Here is a 12,641-nt window from a genome sequence, read left to right as displayed (position 1 = left end):
ATTCAACTGCAGGGCTTGCATTTTCTGTTCGTTTCAATTGACGTACGAAATGTTTCAACGTTTTCTTATCAATTTTATGCCTGATCCCAAGATATTTATTTACTAGTTGTAATCATATACTAAGGAAGCTTTTCATACATATTCCATTATTTTTCTTGCTTGAACCTTGCAGTTTTTCTGGTACAAGTCACAAAGAAGGTCATCGAATAACAGAGGTGAGTCACTTTGATTCTGAGGATAGTTGCAATAGTTGCAACTCTAAATTCAGTTCATAGCGATACAAACTCCAGATGTTTAAAGGTGGAATGCGCTTTGAGGACAGATATTCGGACTCTCAAACCTTTTCATGTCTTCTCTAAGCTACCTCTTGTGGATGACGGTTCATTTTTAAGCCCGTTGAGTAAGAGAACATTTCACAATTTTTAAATCTAAACTTTTATTTTTCTCTATACAGTTAATACAGGGCTGGCGGCATTTTGAATTTCAAACAGCGGTAACGCTAACTTTGTTTCTTTTGTACCGAAAATTGCACGATGAACGCCAATTTTTATTCTGGATTTTGAAAGAAAAAGGTTGAAAGATTCCTTGAGGAAGATTTGAGTGAAAGTTTAAGTCTTTCACCATTGAGGTACATTCTATCTTAAAACATGTGGATTTCAGTAAATCTTAAAATTAAAGAATATCCAAAGCTCTAATAAGTCTCTCGGCAAACCAAATACTGTTGATTACAGAGTAAGAGCATTTAAAGGCCAAGTAATTGTAACTCTTCATGTTTTTCAGGGTTTTCTTGTTGAAAGTGTCAACAAGCTTCTCTAGGTTTACACTCAACTAATACATGCGGATATTGCTTTGTTTTCTTGTTAACATTGTCTTTAAATATTAAGAAACTGCATAGTATGTGATAATTATCAAACGTACTAACATAAATAATAATAATAATAATAATAATAATAATAATAATAATTTTACACAAAGTTACATCTTTATTACAGGGGAAATATTCAAATATAGAAATACAGTTTCTTGACGTCATAGCATGTTTCTCTAGGGGAGGCGGAGGGGGTCTTGAAACTTTATTATCTGTGAGGCACAGGAAGTCATATGTTTTTACTGAGTCAGTAGAGACTTTGCCAATCGTGACAGAGGCCAGTGAAATATTTTCCAGCCAATGCAATGCTGAAATTGAATGCTCTATAAATAAATAAGCTCATCATTCTAAATTGATGATAAAAAATGTAGCGCCAAATGCATTGTCAGCTCCCATTCTGGTTAACATGTGTAGTTTGAATAATGAATGGTTCAAGAATACAGTCATCACCTTTCACTGCTTTTTTGTCTTGTCTTCAGGAACTTAAATTTCTTTATTGACTAACTTTGGGACAAAAGAGTAGCATAACCTACATAGACAGGAAGGATATTCACCCAAACAAAAGTTTCGTTGATGAAAGTATTTTGACTGATTGTGAATGCATTGAAACATTGCAATATTTTAATTATTGGTAGTGAGCTTGTATTATGTGGATACAGAGTTTAACAAAAAAAAAAGAATGAAATCTGAGATACTTGCTGAAGATAGGAATACCACTTTGGTACACCTTATCACCAAGGCTAACAAAACATACTCACTTGAAATACGACTTAACAACATTTAATCTTCTGAGTAGTGAATTGGTACGGGCTACTGTTAACCCTTAACAACAATCTGTTTTTGTAACTGATTCATTTTACCTTTCTACTTATTGTTGTTGTTGAAAAAAAACATAACTTGTATGGTCATTTGTCCTGTATGGCAACACAAAATGATATATCCTCTAGCAATGAAACTGCAATCGGGACACCTGCTGTTGCAGGTACCACCGGTGATGCACAGAAATCAACCACAGAAATACGCAAAGTAATAATGGCGATACAACTAGTGGAGCTGTATCTAATGGTAAAGAAAAGACTGACGATGAATTGGTTCCTGGTACACCAGCAACTGATGATTCTTGTAGTGACTCCTATGATACAGCTTCTACTGGTGATACTGCTGATATTGCCACAGCTCAGTGACGCAGGTACTGAACGGCATATTTTGTATTTATTGTTTCAGATCTGTTGAAGTACAATTAACATTAATAACATAACAATACTAATTCTTCGTCATATGACACAATATATATATATATATATATATATATATATATATATAATATATATATATATATATATATATATATACAAAAATATCAAGTACGAAGAAATTAAGTATTATTTAAGTATCTATATAACACGAATTACATCAAGTACGAAGAAATAATATTTGTGCACCCTTCAATCTTCAGACAGAAGTGAAAGGCTCTGCACTCTCCTTTATATGGTTTGGACGTACCATTTTGTTTCTAGGTTGTATTAAAATTTGATAACTAGGGTCTGTTTTGATGGTGACTTCAAAACAAATATTATTTCTCAAATTTCTTTAGATATAAATATGTAAATACATATATAGATGTAAACACTTCCTCAGTATAAGCTGACCCCGCTGTCAAAGCATGCCTCAATGCTTTACACAACAAATATGTTGTAGTTCCTGCAGAAAAAGCTTCAAACAACATTATTTTTGTATGTAGCAATTATTATAGCTAGTGTATAATATAGAAGGACAAAACACTGCTTGTGTTTTATTGGATGCCTAAACTACATAAGAACCCTTTCAAACAATGCTTTACCGCAGGATCAAGCAAATGCTGCTGAACATCTGTCACAACTATTAACTATAATTTTATCCACCATCAAAATGGTCTTTTTCAATAGGTTGACAAAGTTTATGAAACGGATGGGTTCAATCAAATTCTGATACTAAAAATTCAAAGGAATTGTTGCTTTCGGACTTAAAAGTCAGGAGAAACAAGTACTTGACTTTTCCACATTAATACATCACAATTGCCCATGATCAACTAAAGACAAGGCTGACATCTCTTATGAAGCAAGCTTTCCTGCATTTTAAAAATGGCAGTAAAAAGTACCAATACATAATTTTTTTAGTAAAAACATGGAAGACAGGCACAAATATACAGAACAAAAAAATTATTAAAGTGTTTGATTTCTAAATGGGTACAATTTGTGCACCCCTTCTTGCTGACTTATTTCTGTAATCATATGAAGCAGAATACCTACAATCTCTCCACAAAGCAGGGTCTAAAATCTTGCAAGGCGTTTCAACACCATGCACAGATATTTTGACGATCTGATTAGTCTAGACAATCCGGACACATCAAATAACTTACATCATATTTATCCTGAGCAGTTGGAAATTAAACATGTAACTTACGGTAAGAACTCAGCTTCATATCTCGATTTGTTCCTACAAGTGGGTACCAATGGGCTACACACTAAGCTGTATGACAAAAGGGATTTATTCGATTTTTAAAATGCAAATTATCCCCACTTGTCAAGTAATATTCCCTCTGCACCTGGTTATGGTGTATACGTTTCTCAACTTCTCAGATATTGTAGAGCTTGTGATTCCTACACTGATTTTCAAATACGACACAGCTCATTGGCATCAAAACTAGTGAGATAGGGATACACACCAAAAAGGACAAGTGAGGACTTTCAATAGCTTCTATGGTAGATAACACGACATTGTGGCCAAATACGACACCTCGGTCACCAGAACAAACTAACCCAAACTATAACTTAACAACATTTAATCCTCCGCGTAATGAATTGTCATGTGCTTTTGTAAACCCTGAAAAACCTGTTTTGGTAATTGATTCATTTTACCTCACAAGTTTTTGTTGTTGTTGAAAAAACATAACTTGTCACGTCATTTGTCATATACAGCAACACAAAGTGATATATCCTCTAGCGATGAAACTGCAATAGGGACATCTTCTGTTGCAGGTACCACTGATGATGCACAGAAATCAACCACAAAAGTTACGCAAGGTAATAACGGCGATACAATTAGTGGAGCTGTATCTAATGGTAAAGACAAGACTGAAGATGAATCTGTTCCTTGTAAACAAACAACTGATAATTCTTGTAAGTATTGTAAACTTCTACTGCTGAAGTTACACTGCTCACTGATGCAGTAACTAAATGGCATATTTTGTATTGACACCTTTTCGATTGAGTACAGCTGCACGCATAAACACCTCATCTAGCTGATTATACCATGCTACATTGTTTCAATGTCTCACACACACTAATTTCTTGTTTGTATACCAGGAGTTTACAGTTTGACACAAATAGATAGTTGAGTCACTTCATACAATACAGACATGCTTTCACTTGTGTTTTGCTCACAGAAAATGTTTGGTCACAGTCGTGTATTGTATAGGTAAATGGCAAACAACCTTCAGATGTCAAAGGGTACTGTTTGTCAAGCACCAACCACAATGCACAAGCTCCACCTCTGTATAGGAATTTTACTTGGAAAAGAAGTTGTACTTTATGGTAATGAGGTCAATCCTTACCATTGCTGCCTGCCAGCTTAACTGGCTAGAGTTCGCAAGTTTTGATGGACACTGAGTTCCAGGATGTGTTTATTTTGGAGATTAGGCCAGCAGCAATGAGTATGTGCGTATTTCTAATAGTATTGAAACTACGTACATTTCTTGGCACTACACGCATGTATTTTATTATATTACCATGCCCTGCCCGTCGCATTTTGATTGGGCGAGCTGAACCACGTGACTGACCACAAATACACAGTAATGGTTTGTTTACATGCCCGTGAATCTGAATAATAAGATTAATAACTCAAAGTATCGTTACTTTACAGCTGAAACGTAAATCATAATCGATCACAAAATAAAATGGAGCATTTGCAGGTCAAGTTGAGATACTTTTTTTCTGAAGACATCTCCGTATTTGCCAATTTTTTACAGCGCGCGTGATAGTGCGTCACGTATTGCTCAGTTTCTGGGGCCAAGTTGTCGTTCGCTCCTGAAATTTTCGGAAATTTTGACGGTTTTCTTGGGTTCGCTGATAATATAATGGAAATAACAGACTCCGCCCTGACCATTAACGTTTATTTGTGGGCAAGGGCGAGAGGAAAGCCAAAAATTAACGGGCGAGGCTTGTCAGCGCGTCGCCGTTATTTCTATAATCATTTTCATTTGACTGTTAAAATTATCAATAATGAAGTCTACATTTGGAAGATTATTGCTTCATGGTTACCTGTATCAACACAGACGATTATGCAAGAACATGCCCACCTTAACATCTGAATATTCATTATGCATAGCAAGCAAATACCATGCACTTTGAGGTACACATTGTACATCCCGTCAGCCAGCTGTCTCCCCTTGGGGAATCAAGACTTGTAATCCTGCAAAATATCCAGGTCACACGTGGAAGCGCACCTAAGCAGAGGGTATAGGTAAGAGAAAGGCAGACGGAAAAAAAACTTGTAGACAACAAAACTTATTTGGTTTTTATCATATTAGTATTTATTGTCCCTGAATAAAACCCTGTGGTCTATCTTGCCTCTATGTGTATGTTAACAACATACACTGTAAATGACAGTGTCAATACGTGTACTTCTTTAATCCTTAAAAGAAATAACTTAGAGATGCACTTCAGCTAAAGTAGAAAAAAGTTATGCCATATGATGAAATTAATGTCCTACAAAATGATCTTTTTACATCTCAACAAATGCCCTCTTCCTTGCACAAATACTTGTACAGCATGGATTGAGTGTATTGTGATGTCCTGTGGTAATTCCAGAAAATAAAAGACTCAAAAAAATAAAAATTGGCTACCAAATCACTGAAAAAAGCTTCACAGTTTTATATAATACAAGTGACAAGTCACATTCTGAACAAATATATTACTTACATAAACTGGATAGGAATTCTCTGCATGAACATAACGTTCAGTGTTTTGACAAACAGTTTCACTTCAACTCGCTGAAAAGATGTATAGTCTACTGACATTTGGGCATGGAACGCAAAATGTAATTTGTCCTACAGCAGGTTCATTAAATGTTGCAATGACAAAATTAATATACAACAGGCTAAAGCGATACAGATGACTATTGTATTTTCAACATTAGGTTTCCATGTAAGATAAACACAACACAGGCTAAATAAACACAGTGCATGTATACTACACATCATATCATTGTAGTCCAAAGAAATCGGCTGTTAAGTAATTAGTTAAAGTTTTGTTTCTCCTAATACCATTCAGTAAAACGTTTAATTTAAATGTCAGGAATGTCAAAGTAAAATCTATCATCTGACAGCTGATGAAAGGAAGAAATGACAACACTTGATCTGTTTTGAAATGAATGTTAACGTTTGGTGATATTTGTCAAAACCTGTTAGAAAGTGGCCGTAAGGCATTAAAGCATGCACAGTACTACTTATTGACAAAGATTTATACAATTTTCCTCTTTCACACATACAGGGTGTGATAAAGTTCAGCTCTGTAAAGTCTACTATACATTCAAGGTGATTTTACGTACTAAACAATGATACACTGAACAGCATAAAACCCGCAAATAATTTCTTTGACAATTAATTCAAGCATAAAACAGACCAGAAAACTAGGTTGTGGAAACTGTTATATGATTATAAAATTATTGTATGTTTTAACATGTTTGTCTTTCAGGTGAGTTTTCAGTAATTATGTGAAAATGTTTTTCAGTACCTTGTATCAATGTAATTACTGTTTTGTATTTGTATAATTGTGATTTGTCCAACATTTTAAAAACATTTTTTCTAAATTAACATCAAATGTGACAAAAATTGTAACTGATATTACGTAATATTTGTCATACATGTATGTATAAAGATTACTAATATATTAAAGTTTCTTATACAATGCAATACATTGAACATACAATTTCTCAAAATATTTCCTCTGAGTTAAGTCATTATACTGTCATCAAAATCACATAAAATATTCTGGTATACTAAAACCAGATACTTTTGTTCCATCAACAGCATGGAACACAGAACCAAAACCGATTGGTACCAAACGCTATATTGGTAAGAAATTGAAGCTTGCTGGGAGACATGGAGGTGAGTGTATGAGGAATCCTATTGGTGGTACGTAGTATGGTAATGGTAAAACTATCAGAGAGCTTGGGTCAATCCAATGCACCAGTGACCACAGAGAATATTTATGAGTCATGACTCAAAAAAAAGGCTTAGAGGGCACACTGGTGTAGGGGTTAATATGCACGAAGAACAACAATTATTATTTCATGAGTACTCTTCACAATTAAATTGTAATTTGATTAGATTATTGTAAATTTTTCATAGTCAATGACATTACATACTAAGAATGAAAAATAGTGTCAATGTCACTTTGCTCACATTTGGACACCCCCCACCCCACAAAATACACACATGCAAAATTCTCCAGATTTTGAATAAACTCAACTAAGCTTAGTCCTAGACACATGCATACCCAGTTTCAAAGCAATTGGACAATTTCTGAGTCAGATGTTTTTTTGACCAGAAATTGGAAAAATTGCCTCTAAAATACAAATAATCACCGTTTCCGTTACAATTTCAAAACTTGCATACGATTTTACGCAACTGAGTTTTTATTTGCGTAAAATGTATTCAAAATGCGTACGGTAGGAATCAGTATCTGAAGTGAGTTGGGCAGTCTTTTCTGTAGAACGTTAGGGTTTCCTGTAATGCGCATGCTCTATTACCAAAAACAACAACCTTGGGGGCTTCAAGGTGTAGCTGAACGCTTGCCATGCCATGTGATGCATGTCCCGTATATGATCGTTGAGCAGCCCAATGAGTTCATGTTCAAAGAAAATACCTTCTGACTACGAAATTAGTGTTTTCAAAAGGCCAACAAAAAGTAGATACTGTTCAAAGTCCAGCGGGACCTCTCAAGAATGCAACCCGACAGTCTAATTGGTCACCCGTAAACCACTTTCCAAATAACATGCGATGTAATGACCATTAACTATATTGTGTTACCAACAGTAGACTTCATCGATTCTCGAATTTTTTGCATCTGTAGTGCCATTGTCTGTACAGAACTGATTGACATGACGTTTTGTGATGATGAAATACAATGTTGCATAAAGTGCTGCGGTCTGCTAAAGTCTAAAATGTTGCAATATCACGATAAATGTCACTTGCAAGTAGATGCATATGTTCTATTTTTGTCCTGCATTGAACCACGTTCAGGCAATGCAGTGCGAGCCAAGTACGTCTGTGTCATGGGGCGGCATTTCTCAGTGCGTATCAGTTTACGCAGTCATGATTTTTTTTGCGTATTTCAGAACAATTTTGCGTAAAATACGCAGGATTTTGCGTTAACGGAAACACTGAATAATAACATTTTGCCACAATTTGAACATTTCTGAATGGTATATAACATAAAATCATGCGTACCAAGTTAAAAAGCAAACCAACAAACAGGTTCAGACAAGAAGATATTCTGGTTGTGCATACCCTGTCTTGTAAAACTACACAGCCTTCTTCAATTTCCCCTGGCATAGAACTTTTCCTGCAGTATCTTCATCTCTGTTCAACCAAACTTTGAAGAGGTACTATAACCTAAAATTTAAAGTCAATTGCTAAAGTGTTGTAGTCATTTTAGCTTTAAGTGCTTAAAGTTTAACAAAATAAAATACATTCATGTAATTCAAGCCATGCTGGCAGAATGCGATAAATGATGATAGAAAATCAGAGATGTTACTAATGACCGACCGACTCTAAGTAATTCAATCCCTTAGAACAGTTAGATGACATTGGCATTGACAATTGAAAAATCAGTGATTTTTCTGCCTGAAACAACTATATATGTTGTCAATAGAATGAATGCAATCTTCAAAAAAATAGCGTCAATGACAGTGTAGCTCCCATCCTGGACTATTTAGTGTTTGTTCTCTGGTCAGATATTTGAACATGTGTGAAAGGGATAAAGTGCGTGAAGTGAAAATACTTAAAGGCAGGGGGAGCCTATAAATACCCCCTATCTCCCTAGGCATTCATAATCCAACATGAGTGGCACATGGTAGCAGCGTCAACGAATGCTCCCGAAAATCTGGATCTTTCAACAACCATGGTGTAAATTAAAGCACTGTCCCAACATATTACGTTTTGTGAATACTTGTGGAATCACCTTGTTGGCGAAATTCTCTCATTTTTTCCATTTTAAGCTGCTTTTTGATGCCAAAACTGTTTCGATGCTGTGTTGAAGCGTCCAAAGAACAATTGATGAAAGCGTTCAAACAGCTGCCAATCACAAGGGGACGCGCAAAGGTGCAAACGATCAAACATTTGTTGTGTACATCGGATCGATTACGATGTCAACAATGAATAAACGATTCTTACTGAGCAAAATACTTGACCAACGGTTACATGGACAAAACCGGCGACATGCGGACCCATTTTGGACCGAGCACGAAAACTCCTTTTCAAACTACTTTCAGTCGAAATCAACTCGATTCCGATCTATGCCTACACAAATCACTAAACCGCTCACAGACGGCGAAAAATTGCTCTCGTGACGTCCAAAACCGTTGTTTGCTGGCGATGCACGGTCAAAGGCCAATGCAGTGGCCGGCCATTGGATACGTTCATGCGACGATTATACAGGTGCCCATAAGCTGCATTATTTCCTGTCGGGTCGGGGCAATGAAACTAAATCGCGATCCATTCATCTCTGTTGGAGTTGTCCAAAAAGAGACACTTGCCATAGACTATAGCATCAAATGTTGACCGTTCAAACTGAAACACGATGAAAGGTCTGAAGATCGCCGTGATGTCGTTCTTCTCTATACGTTTTTCTGAGCTTGTTTTTTACTAAACTGCTCTAATATTATCTGACGTTTGTTTGAAATCTCTATCAACATTTCTTTTCTAACCAGGGCACAACATTACCTTTTTTACTTTCATAGTAACCTAGGATTCATTTAATTCGCTGATTAATAGACTCTTCTGTTCTTCCTCGATTGTCTGTAACTGACTTTTCTATCCCGATATCGATATTGCGTTCGCACTCACGTGTCTTGAAACTTACGTCATTCCCTGAAATAATTTTCGGACAAACTCAAGAAATTTGACAACAAATAGTCGGCAAAGTTTACAGAAACTAGCAAAAATAATTACATGACTTGTATGGTAATTTTACCGTCTTTAGCCTAAGCGGGTTCGCTTGGCAGAAGCAGTATATAACGATCTGAGTTCCCATTTTACCCTACAGTGTGAATGTAGTATTCGAACAACTCAGATCATAATCTTACGCTGTTCCGAGTAGCCTTGGCATTTTTTATAATATACAATAAATTGACCCTATCAAAATTACTCTTTTTTACATTGCTTGGATATTGATATTTTTTCTATATTTTTTAACTTTTGATTTGAAGTCTTTTGATTCTCCATTGGCGGCAGCACATGTACGGTTACAACCATCATGTGATCACCGGAGTGTGCTTGTAAAGTTGTCGGGAAGTTGTTCAGAAGAAAAAGCATTTTGTATTTAGCGGCTGCAGCTCGGGATTTTTCAAGATAACAACCCATTATACATTTCCTACATCTTTGAAACGGGGATTACGGTAATCTTTCCTGTGATGAAAATTTTGTGAACCTCTTTGCAATGTGCTTCCACGATGAGTGTGAACTGATTCTTTGTTTGTAAAAATCGTCAGATATGGTCCAGTGGCCGTGATAAAATAGACTCGGGAGCAAAAATCATTGCGAGGAAGATAGTAAGAAATTCATATTGCGATATTTGCTGTCGTATTTCTCAACAGGAATAACCCATTTTTACGCATTGTGTATAAGAAGAGCAAGGTGTTCGGCAGTCAATTGCTTCTATCATAATAATCTTGATCGCAGCTATTAGGCGAGAAGACAGCTGGCTCTTACAATCTCGCAAAATTATTGATATTATGTCTTTGTGTTGAAAATTTTCAATCGAAGGCAGAAGCTCAACTTCAACAGCCGTGGTATATTGGGAATCGTGTTTATCACTGGACGCAGAACTACTTTGCTATCAACATTACGTTCCATACCAATGTACGCCCTTGAAAGTTATAGAGTCAGCTGTGGCATCGGCAGTTACACATTGGTCGTAATCTTTTCTTATTCTGCCCCGTCTTTTGTACCGTCTAGAAATTTCAAAGCTAGAAATTTTTACCGTGACATATAACACAGTGACCTTGCACACTGATGATCATTCCACTGTTTCTGTTTGGGTTTGTTGGTTTTATGATTTGCCCCATGGCCCCGGTAAAATATTTTCCATACGATACACAGTTAAATTTTTTAAGGTAAATTTAGTATATTCCCAGTTTGGGGGGTAAAGTTGTCTAGAGTGAAAGGTTGAGTTGACGCTGATAGAGTAGACGTCGGGCCCGGCACAATTGACTGAGGTCCGATCGGTTTGGGGTCGTTTAGTCCAGAAACCTGCAAAGTTCGGTATCATGATCGTTTGGCATTTGGGTGTTTTAACTCAATTTTTTTGGACAAAGTAATTCAGTAATAATGTATGCCAGATTCCTTGTGTTGTTTTTGCCACTGTCATACACGATACGGACGGCTTTAGATTAAAAACGGTAAAAATATTCAGTGCTCGTAAATGCGTGCAAAGTTTATTTAGTGACTGTTTACGCAGTATAGTCATCAATACGACGAGGATTTGCCACCACGTAACGACTGTAATCCCGCATCAATAGTCCATACGAAAATTTTGTGCTGAATCGAAGGAGGTAAAAATTACGGTAGGAAAGGTCGGTCCATTTTCCGCCAAAGTTGTTGATCTGCAAAATCTTCAATGTGCACAAACTACACGAGTGGCTGTTATAGGTATACACGTCCAACGTGCTTTCCACTGTTCCTTGTTACGAGCTATGTTCATAGTGCGGAGTTACAGACATTGGTGAAGTACCGGGTACATTGATTGTGTTCGAAACCTCTACCTTTTGCTCCTCGTGTTTTTTGTGTCCCTAACGTCGACTGGCTCTATGCTCTATGTTGCGTACACACATAGCTGTCAGGATTAAGATTTCCTGGGTAAATAGATACACTCAATAGTTTATTCCGCCTCTGACGCAAAGATACACACTGTTTTACATGTGCCACTCCTAGGCCCTGGGATCGATTGCCATACCTTTAAATGTAATGTACTGGAGACAGTGAAATATGTTAATGTATTTATTCAGAATATAAAATGGAAAAAATACAGAATTAGAAATATCGAATACTGTGATACAACCATTAACTCAACAAGTCATTGACAATGACATAGTCCCCACTTGTAATAGGAGTATTAGTCTTGATGGGGCAGGGAAATGTGGTCATTAAGAAGTATCAGTGGAGTGTATATGTTGAGATCTATGGGCACATAGGGCTATGCCGTTGTTCCCAATTTGAAACACATGAGACATGTCTAAGTTATGGTTCTAAATCAGGAAAAAAGATCAGACCTCTGGCAGTATTGGCCAGCCAAGAAATACATATGCGCATACTAAATGAGGTACAAGATGTGACATGTATCTTAAGGTCTAATATCCTATCAAAATTGGAGGGTATAGAACTTGTGGTAACTGAGATATATGTATAATCAAGGTCAAAGGTCATCGAGGTCACATGACATTTTGAAAAAAAAAATATATTGCTAATTAATCCCTATATGCCAAAAAATCAGACCTCTAGCTCTATTCGCTTGCC

At 36.4% G+C, this 12,641-nt stretch overlaps 1 long non-coding RNA gene across 1 annotated transcript in view; it reads left to right on the top strand.

The window, feature by feature from the left end:
• The first annotated feature begins 107 nt into the window (after positions 1-107).
• Positions 108-12,641, top strand: part of LOC139125506 (uncharacterized) — a 77,765-nt gene continuing 65,231 nt past the window's right edge. Inside the window, exon 1 of the long non-coding RNA XR_011550251.1 lies at positions 108-215. This is a non-coding gene — a long non-coding RNA (uncharacterized lncRNA). The remainder of the gene's footprint in view (positions 216-12,641) is intronic.

This window comes from Ptychodera flava, assembly GCF_041260155.1.
Source record: "Ptychodera flava strain L36383 chromosome 3 unlocalized genomic scaffold, AS_Pfla_20210202 Scaffold_25__1_contigs__length_14229661_pilon, whole genome shotgun sequence".
NCBI lineage: Eukaryota > Metazoa > Hemichordata > Enteropneusta > Ptychoderidae > Ptychodera > Ptychodera flava.
Note: the sequence above shows the minus strand (reverse complement) of the source record. Positions and strands in the feature narration are given on the sequence as shown.